Below are 23,175 nucleotides of genomic sequence, written 5' to 3' on the forward strand. Positions count from 1 at the left end.
ATGAATCTAGGGTTTAGAGTTAAAATTATGGTTTTAAGTTAAGGGAGCACATTAAATACTTAGTTTTATGTTTAGGGTTTAGATTAAATTATTGTACAATTATGGTTAGGTTGAGGTTAGAATTAAGAATATAGTAAGTTTTACTTTCTTTGTTATATGGTTTACAAAATAATTCATAATTAATTACTATTTAGTTGACATAAATATAAAATATCAATGTAATTACATGTTTAAACAATCTAATTTGCATCTATCTAATCATTCAATGGTGTATTTTTATTAAATACATCAAAACTGATGCAGAGCCACACCTTGGAAAGCTCAGGAGGAATACTCACTCAACTAAGTTACTTCAAGGGGCACGACATCAATCAGCTGGGATCGAACTCGCATAAAGAAAATCATCTCCAAAACTTTTTGACTTCAATTTTTTTCTTTTTGATATCGATTTACAAGATGAGAGAGTAACAAGGCAAAAACTAATTCGAATGCCTCTCTAACATAGCCAACCGACTGATTTAAAACTGACTCTCCTTTTCTAATAAAAGGATGAGAAACATTTTTTTTCATCTTCTATCCAAGAAAAGGATAAGAATCTGAAACTGCCTACTACCTATTATTGGAATCTGACAATCATGCAGTAGGCCACATTTTAAATATCCACATTTTTTTCGTCTTCTATCCAAGAAAAGGATAAGAATCCAAAACTACCTACTACCTATTATTGGAATCTGACAATCATTATCTATGAATTAAAACTATTGTAATTTAAAAAACCTATACCTGGTCCTAGGTGGCTATATCTGGAGAGCTCATCGAACTACTACTCTAGGTATGCCACCACATGTAGGACGTTTATTGAAAACATTAAATTTAAATATTGAAAACATAAAACATTTCTTATTTTATTTCTTGCTCTGCTACTGCAGCATACTCCCTTGTAGAAAGAATCTCAAGTCCACTTGAGATGAGATCGTGTACTGATGAACCATGTTTGCTAAATTGTTTCTCATCCATTCAAATAGCCTCTATCACTGGTTTGTTCTTCCATTTCACTAGATACTGAGTGTATTGTTGTCTGCGAGTTTTCTTTATTTTTGTATCTAGGATTTTCTCCAACTGAGGTGGTGCTAGTTTAGGTAGTTGTTGCAGATCTTCTGTTACTGAATCTTCATGTACGGCTTGTGTTTTAGAACCTCTCTATTGTGTGAGATCACAAACATTGAATATGGGTGAAATACCGATGTCTGTAGGTAACTGAATTTTTTAAGCATTATGTCCATATCTTTCCAGAATTTGACAAGGGCCAACTTTCTTAGGTAGTAACTTTGTATTCTTCCTTTGAGGTAACCTCTCTTTCTTCAGATACACCCATACTAAATCACCAACTTTGAATTGTACTTCTCTTCTTTTCTGATCAACAACTTCTTTGTACTTTTGATTTGAATTTTGTAGCTGCAACTTGACTTGATGTTGGACCTCTTTAATAGCTTCAGCAAATTCTTCAGCATTTGAACTACTTGGAAAAGTATTTGGAAGTTCCCTTAGCTCGAGAATTCCTCTTGGATGTGTACCATACACAATCTGAAATGGAGATTTCCCTGTACTTCTATTCACTGTATCGTTGTATGAGAATTCAGCTTGAGCAAGTATGGAATCCCACTTTTCGCCATGTTGTTTTGTAAGGCATCTGAATAGATTTCCCAAAGATCTGTTGACAACTTCTATTTGACCATCGGTCTGTGAATGATATGCAGATGAAAATGATAAATTTGTGCCTAGTTTCTTCCAAAGAGTCCTCCAAAAATGACCCACAAATCTGTCATCTCTATCTAAAACAATATTTAGTGGTAGTCCATGAATTCACACTATCTCCTTGAAAAATAAATCTGCAATGTATGATGCATCTTTGGTGGATTCACATGGTAAGAAATGTGACATTTTACTGAATCTATCCACAACAACAAAAATGCTATCATACCCCTTCTGAGTTCTTGGTAATCCCATAACAAAATCCATACTAATACTTTCCCATGGTCATGAAGGAATAGGTAAGGGCTGATACAATCCTGCATTGGTACTTTTACCTTTACCTTTTTGACAAATGGTGCATTCTTCCATAAACTTCCGCACATCCTTTTGTAACTTTGGCCAAAAATAGTGTCTACGAACCAGCTCTAAAGTCTTATCCAGTCCAAAATGACCAAATAATGCCCCACTATGTTTCTCCTATATGATATTATCTCTCATTGAACAATTTGGGATGCAAAGTTGTCCTCCTTTGAACAATAATCCTTCTTGAACCAGAAAATCAGAATATTCCCTATTGTACCTTTCATCCAGATTAATACATGCTTGATAAATGTCTTTGAAATCAGCATCATCAACATACATACCTTTTAGATTTGAAATGCCTGTAGTTTCCAACTGAATTTGTGATGTAGTCAAATTTCTTCTGCTTAATGCATCAGCAACCTTATTTGTTACTCCCTTCTTGTGCTTGATAGAAAATGTGAATGCTTGCAACGTCTCCACCCATTTCATGTGCCTATGATTCAATTTCTCTTGACTGTTTATGAAACTAAGTGCCTGGTTATCTGTGTATACAATGAATTCCCTGGGTAGCAAATAGTGCCTCCATTTCTTCAGGGATTGAACAAGTGCATACATCTCCAAATCTTATGATGAATATCTCTATTTGGCTTCATTGAGCTTCTCGCTGAAAAAGGCTACTGGTCTGTCCTCTTGACTAAGAACACCTCTTATGGCTATGTTGCTTGCATCACATTCTATTTGAAAGACTTTATTGAAATTAGGAAATTCCAGGACTGGTTGTTGGGCCACTTTTTGCTTAAGAAGTTCAAAGGCTTTATTGGCTTCTTCTATCCAAAAAAATTTACACTTTTGGTCTCCTTTTATGGTATTCAAAATAGGTGCACAAATCAAGCTGAAATTTCTGATAAAATTTCTATAGAAAGTGCCTAAACCATGAAAACTTCTAACTGCTGCAATAGTTCTGGGAGTTGGCCAAGAAAGAATTGCACTTACCTTATCTTGATCCATCTTGAGTGTTCCCTTTGAGATCACAAAGCCAAGGTATGTCAGTTCCTCTTGCATAAAACTACACTTCTCAATATTGATCATTAGCTTTTCCTCTTGTAACCTTCTCAACACCAAATCTATGTGTTTTAGATGCTCCTCTTTTGTTTCGCTAAAAACCAAAATGTCATCTAGATATACTATCACAAACTTTCCTGTAAAATCCTTCAAAACTTCATTCATAAGCCTCATAAACATACTAGGAGCATTAGACAATCCAAATGGCATTACCTTCCATTCATACAATCCCTCATTTGTCTTAAATGCTATTTTCCATTCATCTCCTAGCCTAATTCTTATCTGATGATACCCGCTTTTCAAATCAATCTTTGAAATAAACAATCCAGTAAATCTTCTATTCTAGGCATTGGAAATCTATACCTTATAGTGATCTTGTTTAGTGCTCTTGAATCTATGCATAATCTCCATGTTCCTTCTTTCTTTGGTGCTAGGACTGCAGGTACGGCGCATGGGCTTAGACTTTTACCAATCAAACCAGCCTCTAGCAACTCTCCAATTTGTCTTGCCATTTCTTCATTTTTTTGTGGTGTTAGTTTATATGCCGCCTTGTTGGGTAATGTTGATCCTGGTATGAGATCAATGCAATGACTAATTTCTCGCACTGGTGGGAGACTTTTTGGTATTCCATCAGCTATAATTTCTTTGTACTTGTCTAGAATTGGTTCCACTTCGTCAGGTACCTTTTCCTTGTTCTTTTCTATCACTTCCACCTTCAAGTTTGAAGACTCCATCTCTGAATTTTCTTCCTCAGTCTAATTTTCAGCATCATTCTACAATTTGCCCTTGAGTACAGGAATCAGTGCAAAGAGTGGGCTTTTCTTTTCTTTCACTTCTTTCAAGAATTCTTTCTTACCCATCACCATAACTTTGGCTTCTGCAACTTTTGCTTCTTCTTGACTTGACTCAACTAAAGGTATCAGTTCAATGACCTTTCCATTCTTTGTAATGGTATATGTATTCTTCACTCCATCATGATGTGCCTTGAGATCATATTGCCAGGGTCTGCCAAAAAGTAAATGGCATGCATCCATGTTAACAATATCAAACAATAATCTATCCTTATAGACTCCAATCTGAAATTCCACCCAAGCTTGCTCTTCTACTATAGTATGCTACCCTTTATTTAGCCAAGATATTCTGTAAGGATACGGGTGTTTTATTCTTGGTAGCTTCAACTTTTCCATCATTTCAAGAGACACAAAATTTTCTGTAGAACCAGAGTCCACTAGTACCTTACAAACTTTTCCTCCAGATTTACAGGTAGTTCTAAAAATGGACTTCCTTTGTGGTGGTTCTTCTCTGACAGGCCTTTTCAATAGTGTTCTTCTCATCATAAGTACTTCCCCTTTTTCGGATAAGCATGATTGTCTGAATCTTCTTGTAAATCCACTTCTTGTGCCAGATGTATTCTTCTTTCACCATGAGTACTAGAGCGTGCTTTTGCTGGACATTTGTGTGCCATATGACCTTCCTGATTACAGTTGTAACATCTTATTGGTCCATTTGTCCTTCCTGGTGATTTTCCTTTGAAATTTGGCCTTCTACCTCTAAAACTTCCTCTGAAATTATCAAACTTATTAACTTCATTATGCATCTCCGTTTGTGGCTGAAAATTTGGACTCCTTCCTGCAAATGTACCTCTTCCTCTAAATGGTTGTCTTCCTCTGTTATTATTTTTTTGTCTCCTTTTGATTTTCTCTTCCACCTTCAAAGCCAGCTGATAGCATTTAGCTATCGTGTTAGGACTTAGCAACTGCAACTCTTCTTGTATGTTCATCCTCAAACCATTTAGGTATCTTGCTACCTTGATACTCTCAAGTTTTGCAAATTTTGACCTTAGACTTAACTTCTGAAATTCTTTTGTATAAGTACAGACATCCATATACCTTTGTCTAAGATTCTACCTCTTCTTATGCAACTGTACCTCATAGTCTTCAGGGAGATATGTCTCTCTTATCATTGACACCATCTTCTTCCACAAATAGATCTTCTTCTTATTTCCTTTACCCTTTCTTCTTGCATGAAATTTCACCATGTAAGGGCTGCTCCCTTCATTCTGGATTTGGCCAATTTAACTTGCTGTGATTCTGAAACTTTCTCACATTCAAAATGATTCTCTAAGGCTTCAATCCATTCCAACACTAATTCAGCGTCCATCTTTCCAGTAAACATAGGTAAATCAACGAGTTTTCCTCCCAAAGCCTTTAAAGCTTTAAAAAATGGCCTCTCGTTCTTAGCTATTCTATCTTCTTCACTGTCAGGTACATCTTCTTCTTCTTCCATTCCTTCTTTCATTTCTTTCTTCTCAACTACACTCTGCATATATTCCAACTTACTGGCTAGTTTTGCCACTATCCCCTTCAACTCTCTATTCTCATTCTGGAGAAGTTCTTCTTGCTCTTTGACCTTCTTCGCTAACTCTGCATTGGTCACCATCTCGCTTGACCCTTCTGAAGAATCTTGATCAGGGGTGTTCAACATATAACTTCACAACCTACAACTCTCAGGCTCTGATACCAAAAATGATGCAGAGCCACACCTTGGAAAGCTTAGGAGGAATACTCACTCAACTGAGTTACTTCAAGGGGCACGACATCAAAAACATCTAAAGATAAAACTATTTATAATGGAAATTTACAATTTTACACATTAAAAGTGAAAAAGAAACAATAAATTGATAGAATTAAAAAGTGTAAAATTGAAAATAATGAAATAAAATAGTAGGAAACAAAGTAAAATACCTAGTACATCAAAAAAGAGTAGTAGGGGGTCAGTGGAAATCCAAAAATGGGCTCCCATTCCTATGCTAAAATCAAGCTCCCATTTTGCACTTAGTAAAAATTGCCAAAAAACCCCAAAAAAACAAGTTTTGTAGTTTACCTGGTTTCTACAATCGAGTACCTAATTTTAAAGAAATCGGTTTAAAATTGGGAACCCGATTTCTTTAAAATTGGGTACCCAATTTTTAAATTGTTCTTCGAGCACCCGATCCATATTCAAAAATTGGGTACCCAATTTTTTAAATATGGATTGGATGCTTGAATTGTAATGGGTACCCAATTTTTTAAAATCAGGTACCCATTTTCAGAAAGGTCTCATTTTGTGGAATTGACTTCTGTGGAATTGTGACCAAAGTTTGTGCTCTTACCCCTCAATGACTTTCTTATGATTACATTTCCAACAATTGGTATTAGAGCATAGGTTCTCCTATTAGAGGCTTAATAGCTTGAGAGTAAAGATCTAAGGAAATGGAAGTATACAAGTTATTGACAATGAAAAATTGGATCTACACATGGCTATGGAGAAAGTAAAGAAACTCAAGGAACAATTCACTCACTCTCTTAAAAGAAGAAGGGAATTGGCTATGTAGATGAATGAAAATATCTTCATAGAATAAAGAATAGAATATCTTTTCAAACAAAAAAGTTCAAAGAAGAAGATGCAACCATAGAAGATCTGCTAGTATGAAATGCTACTCTACAAGAAGTAAGACAACTAAAAAGAGAATAGGTAAGTCACTTAGGATATGTGAAATCATGGAACAAAAGAACAAAGTAGTAAATGATAAAGAAATGATAGATAAAGACAAAAGACTACTTGCTACAATACCAAAGGAAAAAATCAATGAAATTTAGTATTTATCTCAACATCAGGAAGACCTAAAAAATCAACTAGTTAATGCAAATCAAGGAATTACCAATCTAAGAGTAGAAAATAATAGACTCTAGAACAAACTAAGAGCTGAAAAGGAACTCAATGAAAGAAGATTGATATTACAATAAAGTGTTAATCAATGGTATGAGAAAAATCTAAAAAGATCCAAATGAACTACTAGATTAGGGTATAGCAATCAAGGAGAATCATTATAACAAGGAGAACATAAGAAAAAAAGGTCTACATGAAACAATTATGGAAAAAAAATGTCATACATCAAATGTTTTTTGGAGAAATGCTATGCAACCCAAATTAAAAGGTCATTGTTACAATTCCAACAAATATGGTCACAAGGATAATGAATGCAAAACTAGATCAAAGTTTGAAGGGAATTGTTTTACATGACACAAATAATGTTACAAATCTTCAGAGTGCAGGTTAAGTATTCAACACAATGGAACCAAACAAAGATAATTTATTGGTTGAGACTACAATACATGGGGAAGATGCCATTATTGTGGAGAATATGGATACATTGGAGTAAATTATGTAAAAAATCACTTCAAAAAAAGGAACACCAATATGAGATGTTGTGTATGCAAAAAGATAGGTTACTTGGAAAGAAACTATAAGAATATGGATGTCCAACAAATAGTGGTGAAGAAAAAAAAGGAAAATATATGATTAAAGAGATTAGAACATCGAGGAATTAGAAATGGATAAGGAAATAAGAGGACAACACAAGGAAATAGAATGAAGGTATTATCATTAAATCTATTCAATTGGGTGAAGCATCCACATCCAACTGAGTAGTCAAGGAGATGGTTGTAACTAAAAATTCAAGAAGATCCTACATTAGTTCTAGATATGCGTGAATACAAAATTCAGATTAGTATAGTTAGATGCACTAGATCAAACACAAAAGCTATGTTTTAACTGAGTTATAGCTTAGTTGTAACCAATTTTTCTATTTCCATTGAGTGATGTTTAGTTAGAATGCATTTCTAACTAAGTTTTCTGATGATCAGTTCATGCTGATCTTGTGATTTGAAGACATTGTTGAATTGTTCCACCTACCACTATACAATGCATTAAACAGACCCTAAAATTTTGAAAATTTCATAAAAGGAAAAATTGAGGGTTTATTTCTCACATTGCATTCAAAATTCAGAGTGATTTCAAGCCCCCAAAAAATTAAGATAAAAGTATTATAGAGAAAGGTTATAGGAAAAATTATTAGTTGTTGCGAACTCATCTCTCATTGAGAAAGTATAACATCTATCTCTAGTTCAAAGGAAAATAAGGGATCTCAAATGTCAATGAAGAAGGTAGCCTATGAGGAACCAAAATTCAAGCTCTATCTTGTGATTGCCAAGAAACAGGATCTATTGGGAGCCCATTTAGCTATGCCTCGAAAGGTATTATTAATTAATGATATCAGGTCATTCTATCACTACACAATTCATGAATTAGGTCCATTTGAGATGAATGAAACATATAATGCATTACATAAGAATGGAACGTTGAAGATTGAGCACAAGCACCTAAAAATCAAGGGTTTAACACATTCCTTGTATATGCCATGTAATTTCTAAATGAAGTGGATTCGATACAATCTGAGCAAGGTTCATGACAAGTTCTTCTGGCTAGAATAACCCATGAAGATCACCAAGAAGATGGTGCATCAAATTATGGGCTACCCAATGTTGGACAGACCCAAAACAACTCAAACCCTAGCTCGTGGTGAACTTACCAAGAAGATCCAAGCATAATTCAAATTTCAAATCATATCATTGCATACAAAATCCATAGTTTGAGCTAGCCAAATAGTGTTCCTTGTGAAGTAGTTGATTTAGCTTACAAAGTGGTGAAGAAAAATCTATCCTTTGACCTTTTTGAGTTGTAGTTGAGCCAACTAGGAAAAAATATGGAGAGCAGTCAACCATCAAAGAAGAATGTGTGTAAGTTCGAATCCCTCCTATCTTGTTTGTTTTTCTATTTGAAAAAAATCTTTCAATCCAAGGGTAGTGTGATCTAGGGTAAGGATAGACCAGTAATCTATTAGATTAATGATTTCATAGAAGAGATAGGAGAATTTTTTGAGGGTATCGTGAATGCATATTTTGAGAATTTCAAGGAGAAAATGTAGAATAGCTATAAGATACCTCAACCATTTGTTGGTCAATACAAACAAGATATATGTTCCCTAGTTGATTGTGATAATACTCACATTCAAGAATTCATACATAGGACTACATAGGTAAAACCCTTGGGGTATGAGGTAAACATAGATGATACCAAGGATATCATAAAGGCTCTTGTGAATGAGCCTATTGACCCTAAAGAAACATATGATGAAGCTAAAAGTAGGATATCTCTAGAGATATAGATTCCTCAAGTTTTGGAAAGAGGGAAGAAGAGGATGGAAACCATAAAGAAGAAATTAGAAAGAAGGAGGAGGAGGAGGAGGAGGAGAAGCCCTTTCAAAGGGGTCCAAAGAATTAGCCTAAAGTTTTACTAAGTTTGCCAAACATTTTTTTTTTAAAATAACACATAACAACAAAGATAAAATAGTAGAAGCAATAAGATACAATCATACATAAGGAAACATAATAGATTACATTCCTTAAGGATCCCAAGACATTGAATGACATTTAAATTTAAATAATACTAAGTCCAATAAATAACACATCCACATGAAAGAATAACTACAAGTTCAATCCATTCAAATAATATACATTTCTTTCGAATGCCACTTGGCATTAAGTCAAAATTCACAATCATCCACTATACATGTCATAAGGTATGAAAGGCTAAAAGAATATACATTTATAAAATAGATTGCATCTTCCCTATCGGATCCATGAAACAAGATACAATACAATAAGTAAAATCATCCATCATATAGATATAACGATCCTTCATAATACACAAAGATATAATGAGAGAAAATATGAAACAAGGATTATTAAATAATTAATTGACAATTATTTAATATTATTAAGTTTTAAATAGAAAATTCCCATAATTTATTTCATTTACAACATTCCTCAACAATTAATTAATAACTAAATTAATTGAATTAATCTTTAATAACAAGAACCCTAAGTGAATTATCACATTTTAATAATTTAAGAAAATTATTAATAAACATACTAATAAAACATATGAAAATTTAACCTTTAATTAAATTACAATTGAACTAAATTAAATTTTAAATATTATTTTAAAAAAAATTAAATTAAATTAAAATTTAGTTGAATTAAATACAACATAAATTAAAAATTTAAATAAATTAAATTTTTTTAAAAAAATAATAATAACATGAGGCATCTTTAGAGGCCTGTCGGCCTGCAACTCTGCAACTACAGACAATAGTACTATACTACTGCTACATGCAACAAGACTACCTGCTATGCTTAGCTTTTAAGGCCACGATAAGGGTTGAGGTGTGGGGATTGGTCGCCCCGCCCCCACCCTTAATAATTGTGTGTGTGTGTGTGTGTGTGTGTGTGTGTGTATAATATGTATATGTATGTATGTATATATATGTATATGTATGTATGTATGTATGTATATATATATATATACATATATATATATATATATATACATATATATACACATATATACATATATATATGTACATATACATACATACATACATACATACATACATACATACATACATACATACATACATACATACATACATACATACATATATATATATATATATATATATATATATATATATAAGTATGTATATACAAGTATGTATATATACACACACACACACACACATTACAAAATAAAATCTCTTCTCCCATCCGTCTAAAATATAAGGATTCAATTTTATTTATTTGTTATTTTTTTTAATACAAATAAAATCAAATCACATTTCCATAAAATCATTTTTTTAATATATATTTTTTAAAGAAATTTATATAGATACTTTGATAGAGGAATTCTAATAAATGAATCAATTTTAATATTCTATAATTTCAATTTCTTTTCAAAACCTTTCCCAATTAAATTACAACTTATTTAATCTACAGAATGAGAGTTTTCTAATTTTCAATCCTCATATACAAATAGAAATTCGATATGAATACCAGTAAACCACAATGAAAGATTCATCATAGACAAATTTTGGAAAACAAATTCAACAAACACAATGTAGATAGGAATATCGAATTATATAATTCATTAAGCACAAGATTGTACTTGAATCTGATGCTAATATGAAAGCACCCAAAGATTGTGAGAGAATACTCTTTTCTCTCAAAACCTTCTCTCTGAAAATCCCTTTTCCAAAAATCTAGGTCCCTATGAAATGAACTCTCAAATTCTGATATAAAGTTCTACCCTAAATTCAGGGCACTAATTGTGCAATCACATGAGTGAACTCGTTGATTACAATCTTTTAACTCTTTATTTACATTTTTTTAATATTCATGCACACTTTTTAAAACTTAAAATATCTTTATTAATTTAATTTCTCTTTCTCTCTTTAATTAATTTTCGAACCATTTTTTTGATAAAAATATTTATTAACTTAAGTAATAATAATACTTAGCATTTATTTAAAAATGATATCCTAAATATATTATTATTAAATTAAATAAATATTATTACTCTCCCAAATTAGAACTATAATTTTCTCTTTAAATTTTATTTTTCTATTTAATTAATTTCCCAATTAATTAAATATAATTGAATATTGAAATTATCTTAATAATTTTGCATTAAATTAAATCATTAATTAATCTTTTAATTTGACTTAATTAATAGAAAAATCACCAATGATCTACAAAATGGAATATGAAAACCCATCATAAAGTATAACATACAAGATCAAACTCAAGAGTTATAATCACAAATTTGTCATTTGACAAATTTAGAAGGGTAATCATCTCAAATACTTGTCCTAAGTTTCTAAGGTTGGCATGTGGACTCAAGAATTTATCTCCCCTCTCTTACCATTGAGATATTGTGATAGGGTTAGCTCATCTTGGTAATTCAGGGAAGTCGATACCCGGTACCTGTAATCTGCATAAAATCCACATATGTACAAACACATACATTCTAAACTAAATAGGCAATGGAAAGAAGTGGTACATTGTGTAGATCCTAACTAGCCCTCCTTAACCACATCAAAAATCTCATGCATAAAGAAAACATACACGCACACCATACACATGCAAGTATGGGGTAAGTATCCATAGAAAATATGTGCAAATAATCCATCTAACTAACATCATTAAATAACTAAAATCACTATAAATCATCATAATCAAAGTATAATTTTACATACATGAAGTAACTAGTACCAAAGTAGTCTCATCATATAATCAACTAAGTATGAAAACATTATCCAATAATCTAGAAAATAATGCTACTAATCATCAAGCATAAACATAAACTAGCCTAAAAGAGTTCGGCAATAATAACTAACTGTAAACTAGGGGTAGGCAAGCATCCACCACCCTAGACTTAGGCTTACTCCTAGAAGCCTATAAACAAGTAGGGATATAAATCCCATAAACTAGATGCATCCTCTAATGTAGCTGAATACTCATCAATAGGGTCTCATTGGACCCTTATTTGCTCTAGGGTTCGACCCCTAAGGGTCAACTCCTATTGCTATAGAATGTGAACTAGCTCCAACGCTAGTTGCTCGTCCTCTACTTTTAATGCATCCCAATCAAGAATGCATATCACATTAGAAATATACTATCTAAGTATAGAAAAATAGAAAACATCATGAACATGAGCTAGGCTGGGTGAAAATGCAAGACGGTAGGCAACTAGACCTATCCTTTGAAGAATCTCAAATGGTCCCACAAAGTGAGGTGCTAGCTTCGAACCCTTTCCATAATGGAATGGACTCTTCCATGGACACACTCTTAAGAAAACTTTCTCACCCACTGCAAACTTCTTATCCATCCTATGAGCATTGGCATACTTTTTTTGTCTATCCTATGCTATGGACATGTGCTCACTGATGCACACTACTTGTTACTCCATATCTCAAAGCATCTCAGGACCCAATAGGATGTGGTCCTCAAGATTTTCCCAACTCAAAGGTGTATAGAAAGGATGACCATACAAGGCTTGAAAAGGTGCCATCCTAATAGAACTGTGATACCCGTTGTTATAAGAAAACTCCACTGGGTAAAGATAATCCTCCCAAAGAGTCTGTTTATCCATCACATACATCCTCATCATATCCTCTAGAACCTAATTCACTCTCTCAACCTAACCATTTATCTCTGGGTGATAAGCTGAGTTGAAGTTCAACTGTGCTCCAAGATCATGCTGTAGTGATGTCTAAAATGCAAAAGTGAATATAGGATCCCTATCTGAAATGACCTTCCAAGGAATACCATGTAATTTCATGATATCACACATGAAGACATTAGCTACAGAAGTTGTAGTGTAGGATGACCTCATTAGTGAAATTTTTTCCATTTTAGTCAACTAATAGATGGTGACCATGACAGTGTTATGTTGAGGAGTAGTCATAGGTAATCCTATAATAAAATCCATAGAGATGATATCCCACTTCCACGAAGGTATGAGATTAGGTTGTAAAATCCTTACTGGATGCTGGTGCTCTACCTTAACTCTTTGGCACTCAAGACAACTAGGCACAAAATCAGTGATATCATGCTTCATCCCTATCCAAGAGTAAGACGTCATAAATATGCATGCATCTTTTTAACACTTGGATGAGCCAATTAAGGTGCATGATGGGAATCTCATAGGATCAATGTATGAAGCTCATCCAATAGTGGCATATAGATCCTTCCTAAATATCAAAAAAGGCCATTTGACTCCAAAACATAACCCAAGAACTTTCCCTCTAATGGTCTCCCAAAATCTATCTTTGTATTCACCTTCTAATACCAAATATCTGTAGGAAGTGCCTGAAGTATATGGATCCTCAAATCCACACTAAGAGACAAAGATAGTGTCACATGTCTCTTCCAACACAAAGCATCAGATACCACATTCTCCTTTCCCTAAATATACTTCACCTCAAAGTCACACTCACAAAGAAACTCCATCCAACACCTTTGCCTAGCATTCAGATTAGGCTACGTAAATATGTACTGTAGACTATGATGATCACTATGAAGTTCAAATCTATTTCCCAACAAGAAGTGTCTCCATCTCACTAGGGCATGAACTATAATAGCAAACTCAAGATCATGCATAGGATAATTCAGCTCCTGATCTTTGAGTTTGCACAATTCATATGCAATCACCCTTCCATCCTACATTAATACTGCTCCAATCTCCTCTAGGGAAGCATCTGCATACACAATGAAGTCACCTACAAGATTAGGTACTAATAAGAAAGGTGCACTGGTCAAAATCTCCTTGAGCTTTTGAAATGCTTCCTCACATTTCTTGTCCATAAAAGTTCTTTCCTTTCCTCTAAAGGGAATTGATAAAATGTGCTATTTTGGAGAAGTTTTGGACAAACCTATGATAATAACAAGCTAGACCCATGAAGCTACAAATTTCTAACATAGTAGTGGGTGTGGGCCAGTCTACCATTTCTTGAATCTTTGTAGGGTCTATAGAGATACCATCACCTAATATGATATGCCCTAAATGCTATATCTATGATTGAAAGAATTTCCACTTCGCTGAGTTGGCATAAAGTTGATTATCTCTCAACAACTACAAAACCAAATGCAGATGTACCTCAAGCTCCTTCTAGGATCTAGAATATATCAATATATCATCTAGAAACACAAGTAAAAATTCATCAAGATAGGAAGGGAACACTCCATTCATTAGACACATGTCAACTGATGGAGCATTCATCAGCCCTAATGGGACTACTATGAACTTGTAGTGCCCATAAAGAGTTTAGAAGGTGATCTTATGAATGTTAGCATCCCAAATGTGAAGCTGATGGTATCCTAACTTAAGATCAATTTTGGAGAACATTGTAGCTCCCTTAATCTGATCAAATAAATAATCAATCCTTGGTAAAGGATACTTATTCTTTATTGTCACCTTGTTCAAATATCTATAATCAATATATAGGTGCAATGAACCATCCTTCTTCTTCATAAAGAGCACTAGTGCTCCCCATGGAGATACACTCGGTTAGATACTACCCTTGGCCAAAAGGTCCTCAAGTTGTAGGCATGACTCACTTAGTTCCTGAGTGGTCATACAAAAGGAGCTCTAGAAATAGGCTCCACTCCTAGAATTAGATCAATGCTAAAATCAATATCTCTCTTCTGGGGCATGCCTAGAATCTCACTAGGAAACACATCCGCATATTCCTATAGAATATGGTGGTCTATAGTCTTTCCTACAGGGTCTTCTTCTTCTAGCTCGCTTACCATAATAGAATATACCTGACATCCCTTACAAAAGCTCTACTTTAATTGCATAGTAGATATCGTCTATAGAGATATAGGTCTCTGGATACCCGCAATCTCTGCCTCCTTCCCTTGATCATCCTAACAACAATGGTCTTCTTTCTACAATCTATACTAGCTCTATGAGAGCCAAGTCAATCCATACCTAGGACCACATCGTAAGAACCAAGAAGAATTATTGGAAGGTCAACTAATGTCACAAACCCTCCTAAGCTCGGTTCAAAATTTTGTACTATAGAATCTGTGGAAACCCTAGTGCTTAAGGCTTGTTCCACTTGCCAACCCAAATCTTTCTTAATTGCTTCCAGCTTACATTTAGCAACTAAGAATGGTGAAATAAAAGAGTCAGTGGCACCTAAATCAAACAAGATGAAAGAGAGGTATACCTATTATAGCTCTTGTAGTCTCAACCATGGTCCCCTGATGATCTACCTAATGGTGATCCACCACTGCAAGTACCCTGTGAACTCTACATGCATCTCCAACTATAGAATTAGGTGCTACTAACCTAGAACCTGAATAGTGAGATGCATGTTGTGGGTAGTGGGCTATAATGTATCCAAAATATCCACAAGAATAACATCCTATGCCTTTTCTAGAGCCCTTCCTTGTTGGGGGTGTACTCGACTACTAGTGGCTACCCTTACTAGCAAAACACTAGTTGCTCTACATAGATTGAGTATTCTAATTTTTCTTGTTGTGTTGAGCTTTATGATAGTTCCTAGCATTAGAACCATTGTGACCACACTATGTCAGAGGGTATGATCCCTTCTTTTGTTTTTTTGATTGCTATTGGTTTTGACTCCCCTTAGGAAAAGGAGGTTTCCTGTTCCCAACTAAGTTCTGGTTACCCTTAGATCTTGATAATGTAAGTGCTCCCATAAAGCCCCCCTATCCTAGGTTAATACTCTGATCTACAAGTATGGCTTAGTGTACCACACCTTTGAGGGTTTTAGGTTCAAATACCTTAACACCCCTAACTAGAAAGTTATTCAAGCCTTTGATGAAATGGTGTACCAACTATGTTGGGTTATCACTAATTCTTGCATAGGGCATGAAATCATATAATTTGCACTCATACTCTACTATAGTCATAGTGAACTATCTCAGGTTGTGGAATTCATCTACTTTCTATTGGTTCTATTCCTTTAGTAAGAATCACTCAAGAAAGTTTTCCAAGAATAACTCCCATGTGACATTGTTCATGTTTATACCTAGTTTCTTCTCCTTGATAATCCACGATGTGGCTCTTAAGGTTCTAGGTTAGTGATAGAAAACCTCACTTTGACATTAGTGTCAAAGTCTTGAATAGGAAAAACCCCATCAAGAGCAATAAGCCACTACTCTGATACGTAACCTAAAACCAATCTATTAAAGGGTTTGACCTTAGACCTTTGAAGGTCTTTTATCTAACTAGCTACAACTAATCTCTATTGTTCCTTTCGAGGACTCCTGGACCTTGGTTTATGATCACTCCCAACTTGGTGTGCTCCATCCTAACCAACAACCTAAAGAGAAAATAGGTGATCCACGATGGTCTTCATCATTTGCCTCAGGTCAACCTCCTTTGAGATAGCCTGCTACTCTCTATGGTTCTCTTCCTAATGCTTATTGACATGCTCTTTGATGAGGGCCAACTATAACCTATTTAATGTCCTATTTTAATCTATCTTACACACTTTTCTACTTCTCTATTTCATTTCTATCCCATTTCATTCCATTTTACCATTATAATGTTGCATATAGTTTAATATAAATAAGTAGTATTTAATATTGTTTTGAGATTAAAATATGGAAAATTCATTGTTGATTTACTAACTTTTAATATTGTAGCATGTTGATTTGTAGCACAAATTTTTCTATCACCTATAGATCTTGCTATAGCTATTTCACCAATACAAAGCCCCATCAACTTCCAAAGAAATAGTAGTTAGTGGAGATTATATTATTAAAGAGAAAGGCCACAATATATACTTTTTACTACTCATTGTTTCTTGTTGGTATAGAGACACATTTTCAAGCATATACCATTCACAATGCATGAACACATGAAGTGGACATCAACAAGATTTACATGGCAGCAAGCTTGGCTCATAATTGACCACTATCATTGATATGTAAGGAAGTAAAGAAAATATATTATAGTTGAAATTCATATCCAAGAATCACATGGATAGGAAACCCATCAACCAACTTTTGTCTACATTTGTATTTTGTTATAATATAACCACTTCAAACTTGTGGCTCTACAATATTATTCCATATGGCATGATAATAGTAAATTGGCTATTCTCTACATGTTAAAACTTTTTGTTAAGAATGGTTACATAATATCCATTCTTTGTTAAGCTCGTGTATGTCAAAATAGTCATAATTTTGTTAAGCCTATGTATATATATATAAGCAGTGCAAGATATAGTGTGGGGGAGAAAAGTGTACAAGTTTTACAGAATGCACAACATTGTAATAGATCATTATCATTTGGAAATATAAAGTTTATATTTGCATGATTACGAAGACTTAAGACTACTACTTGGTTTCATCACCAAGCAGCTAAGGAGGAAGAGCCCACTCCAAAGTTACCTAGTGATCTTGTTTTATTTCTATATGAAGTGCATTTAAGTTAATTTCCATTTATATTTTAATTAGCTTAGCATTACACAGTATACATTTAATCAGAGTATATAGTTTATATATTCAATATCCATATTTGATTAGATAATAATATTTCATATTTATTAGATTATGAGACAATAATTTATTAATAGTTGTAGTTAATTTTATTACATATTATTTTTATTGAGTTATTTACATTTCTAATGTTCTTGTCACCAGGAAGTGACAGTTCCTGTCGCTAGGATTTCTTTAGTTTTTATAGATTCAATTTTGTGTTGTACTTGCATTCATATTCCCTCATTTCACAACTATCATCCCTTGATAGAATACTACTTGGACACCTTTCACAAGCTTTTGCTCTAGGATTGACATGTACAGACCAGCTGAACTTTATTATAAATCATTAATTCTTTATTATTATTTGCCCCAGTGTTGGCCTATCACTCTTCCCTACCCTCTTCCTGATTAAGGCCTTCATGGATAGACTCATATACATTGATGTTTCTACCTCATCCATGACATTTACCATTGCCTAGGCTATGACCTCTAACTAAAGATCTCATCCTAGGTACCATCCTACAATAATATCAAAGATACAAGATGCTATAATAACCATAAAACATACTATTGTAAGGCATACATAAAAGATACATGTTTTGAAAATAGTATAAGTTCAATTTTCAATTTTTCCCAGTTTAGGTCTAAGTATATTTTATTTTTGAAGTGTAATTGTTCAAGTTTAAGAATATACAACTAATAGTTGAAGTTTTGTTTTAGTTCAACTACTTCAAGTTTTCAGTTTGAAATATATATATAAATATGGCAATTCAAGTTTCGTTTCAATTTAACTAGTTCAAGTTTTTAGTTTGAAATAGTTATATATGAATTCAAGTTTTATTTCAATTTAACTAGTTCAAGTTTTCAATTTTTAATAGATATACATAATGGTTTAAATTTCATTTTAGTTCAACTAGTTAATAACTAGTGGCCTTCCAATATGCCTAAAGCTCCCAATGTAGAACTCAGGCTTTGATACTAGATGTAACAGCCTGCCAAAGTGATCCAAAAGAATTAACTTAAAGTTTTACTAAGTTTGCCAAATATTTTTCTATTTTATAGAAAAAACATATAACACCAATGATAAAATAGCAGAAGCAATAACATACAATCATACAAAAGCAAACATAACAAATTACATTCATTAAGGATCTCAAGACATTGAATCATGTTTAAATTTAAATAATACTAAGTCCAATAAGTAACACATCTACATGAAAGAATAACTACAAGTTCAATCCATTTAAATAATATACAATTGTTCCAAATGCCACTTGGCATTAATTCAGAATGCACAATTATCCACTATACATGTCACAGTGTATGAAAGGCTAAAAGAATATACATTTATAAAATAGATTTCATCACCCCTTTTGGATCCATGAAACAAGATACAATAAAATAAGTAAAATCATCCATCATATATATATATATATATATATATATATATATATATATATATATATATATATAACCATCCTTCATAATACACAAAGATATAATGAGAGGAAATATGAAATGAGGATCTTCAACCACAACATCTATGAATGGATCTCAACGGTAAAAGTAAAAACCCCTACCACCCGACCTCATGTTAACCCAAAAAGGTCCAGTCCCACCATGCTAAGGAGATAGTCTCAAGTCTCAAATAGGACATCACTCCCAAAAATCAAAAGTAATATCTAGGTCAAGGAAAACCCTAAAAGTGATCTAACTCAAAGGTTCCAAGATACATTGATATCTAAACCTAGAGGCAAATAAAGACATGTAGGGAATCTATACTGCTAGCGAACAAGTGTCATTGCACGATCCAACTCTAGGGTTACCAATTTAGTCTTTTAATCCTCCACCCCTCTAGTGATTATATGTGGCACTAGTATCCTTTCGTACTGACAAGGCATATTAACAATGTATGGTTGCAATCAAGCATCCTCTCTACTCCCATCCTAGTCTGTACTAGTACACGAGGCATGGGCAAGGAAAGACAAAGACTCTTATTAGGTTCATTTTACTCTCATTTATTGTAGTGTTTTCACTTATTAACTACTTATAATGGGTTACCTGTCAGCCTCTTTAGGGCCTTGGCCTCCATTACAAGCCACTTCCTAACTTAACATATAGATAACCTACTTTAAGCTTAGTAGAGAAAAAATATCTCAAAAGACCAAAACCCATACATGAGTTCTCAAAAAAAGCAACTAACAAGTATAGAGATCATTTAGTCAAAGTATAACATCACAAATACAATCATCCTAACATGACTGATCCAAGAAGGTACACATAAGTCCAAACATAATCATCATATATAATCATCAAAATAATACTTCTGACCTTTGGTAAACATCCTAGGACTAGTCAACACTCTAGTCCATTCCCAATTTTGACATACAAGAAAACACTCAACAAATGATGTAAGTTATAGTTTTGCTTGATTTTGAAGACATATAGTATAAGCTTATAGTTAGGTTTAAGTTTCCATTTCATTATAGGTTTTTAGTCTTATAAAGTTTACTATATCCCCCATATAACTTAACCCATTTCTCATTTAAATATGAACACACCATTACCATAAACTTACAAACAAACATTAACTCTATAAAGATCTTAAATTTTAAGTAATAATTATTAAATAATTAATTTGCAATTATTTAATATTATTAAGTTTTAAATAGAAAATTTCCATAATCAATTTCTTTTACAGCATTCTATCAACAATTAATTAATAACTAAATTAATTAAATTAATCATTAATAATGAGAACCCTAAGTGAATTATCACATTTTAATAATTTAAGAAAATTATTAATAAATGTATTAATAAAACATATGAAAACTTAACCTTTAATTCAATTACAATTTAACTAAATTAAATTTTAAATATTAAAATTTTTTAATTTTAATTAAATTAAAATTTAAATGAATTAAATACAACATAAATTAAAAATTCAAATAAATTAAATTTAAAAAATAATAATAACATGAAGCGTCTTTATAGGCCCACCATCCTGCAACCCTATAGCCACAAGTATTACTGTTGTCGTACACAATAGTACTATACTACTACTGCATGCAATAGTACTACTTGTTTCACGTAGCTTTCAAGGTTGTAAAAGGGGTTGGGGTGTGGGGATCTCTCTCGCCCACCTAAAATATAAGGATTTTATTTTATTTATTTATTATTTTTAAATATAAATAAAACCAAATCACATTTCCATAAAACTATTTTTTAAATATATATATTTTTAAAGAAATCTATATAGATACTTTGATAGAGAAATTCTAATAAACCAATCGATTTTAATATTCTACAATTTTGATTTCTTTTCAAAAACTTTTCTGATTAAATTACAACTTTTTTAATCTATAGAACAAGGGTTTTCTAATTTTCAATCCTCATATATAGATAGAAATTCAATATGAATATCAATAAATTACAATGAAAGATTCATCATAGAAAAATTTTTGAAAATAGATTCAACAAACACGATGTAGATAGGAATATCGAATTATTTAATTCATTAAGTGAATAAAGCACAAGATTCTTCCTAAATCTGGTGCTAATACACAACCACCCGAAGACTGTGAGAGAATTCTCTTTTCTCTCAAAACCTTCTCTTTGAAAATCCCTTCTCCAAAAATCCCAGCCCCTGCAAAATGAACTCTCAATCTCTGATATGGAGCTCTCCCCTAAAGCGAGGGAAGTCATTGATTACAATCTTTTAACTCTTTATTTACTTTTTGGGAATATTCATTCACACTTTTACAACTTAAAATATCTTTATTAATTTAATTTCTCTTTCTCTCTTTAATTTATTTTTTATGCTTTTTTTGATAAAATATTTATTAACTCAAGTAATAATAATATTTATCATTTATTTAAAAATGATCTCCTAAATATATTATTATTAAATTAAATTAATATTATTACACTCAAATTAGAAATATAATATTCTCTTTAAATTTAATTCTTTTTTATTTATTTATTTTCCCAATTAATTAAATATAATTAAATATTGGAATTATCTTAATAATTTTGTATTAAATTAAATCATTAATTAATATTTTAATTTGACTTAATTAATAGAAAAATCACCAAAGACCTACAAGATGAAATATGAAAACTCATCATAAAATATAACATACAAGATCAAACTCAAGGGTTATAATCACGAATTTATGTCATATGATGAATTTGGAAGGGTAATCATCTCAGATACTTGTCCTAATTTTCTAGGACAATTGGTTTTAAGGTTAGGATTTGGACTCAAGAATTTATCTCCCCTCTCTTACCATTTAGATATTGTGATAGGTTATGCTTATCCTAGTAATTTAAGGAAGTCGACATTTGGTACCTACAATCTGCATAAAATCCACACATGTACAAACACATATATTCTATACTAAACAAGCAATGGCATGAAGTGGTACATTGTGTAGATTTTGACTAGTAGGTGACTACAACTCCCTTAACCACATCGAAAATGTCATATATGAAGAAAACATACATGCACACCATACACATGCAAGTATGATGTAAGTATCCATAGAAAACATGTACAAAAAATCCATTTAACAAATATCATTAAATAACTGAAATCACTATAAATTGTCATCATCAAAGTGTTATCATGCATACATGAAGTAACTATGCCAAAGTAGTCTCATCATATAATCAATTAAGTACGATTTTTTTTTCCAATAATCTAGAAAATAATGATACTAATCATCAAGCATAAACATAAAATGGCCTAAAAGAGTTTAGTAACAATAACTGAATGTAAACTAGGGGTAGGCACTACAAAAGAAGAAGATGAAGAAGAAGAAGAAGAAGAGCATCAAAGAAAAAGGTGAAAGTGATCATAAGTGCACTTAAGAAGGTAGCTACCCCTATGATCACTATAGCAAGGAAATCCAAAAGAAAACTAAAACTTTAGAATGATGATGATGAAGAAAACACTCCTATCATTCAATTGAAGAAGCCCCCACTAACCTTTGAGCGATAATTGCAGATATTAAGGGAAGGTAGTGTTATAGTAGGATTCATATACATCAAATATGAATCTAGAGGTAAAGAGGAACAACAATAAATAGAGGATTCTTAGTTGGAAAAAATGTCTAAGTGGAAATATGACCCTAATGAGCTAAAGAGCCAAGCTCTTGATCAAGCTAAACTTTAATAAAGCCAACTCCAAATGATTTAAAATATTGGAAAATCTTTCATTATTTTGAAAAAAAAAAAATTCTATTGATGAATCTTTCAATTTTTTATCCTAAATATGATTAATATTGGCAATTATTTTTGAATCATAATTTTTTGT

This window comes from Cupressus sempervirens, chromosome 1, assembly GCF_028749045.1.
Source record: "Cupressus sempervirens isolate cs-2001-9-10 chromosome 1, ASM2874904v1, whole genome shotgun sequence".
Taxonomy (NCBI): Eukaryota; Viridiplantae; Streptophyta; class Pinopsida; order Cupressales; family Cupressaceae; genus Cupressus; species Cupressus sempervirens.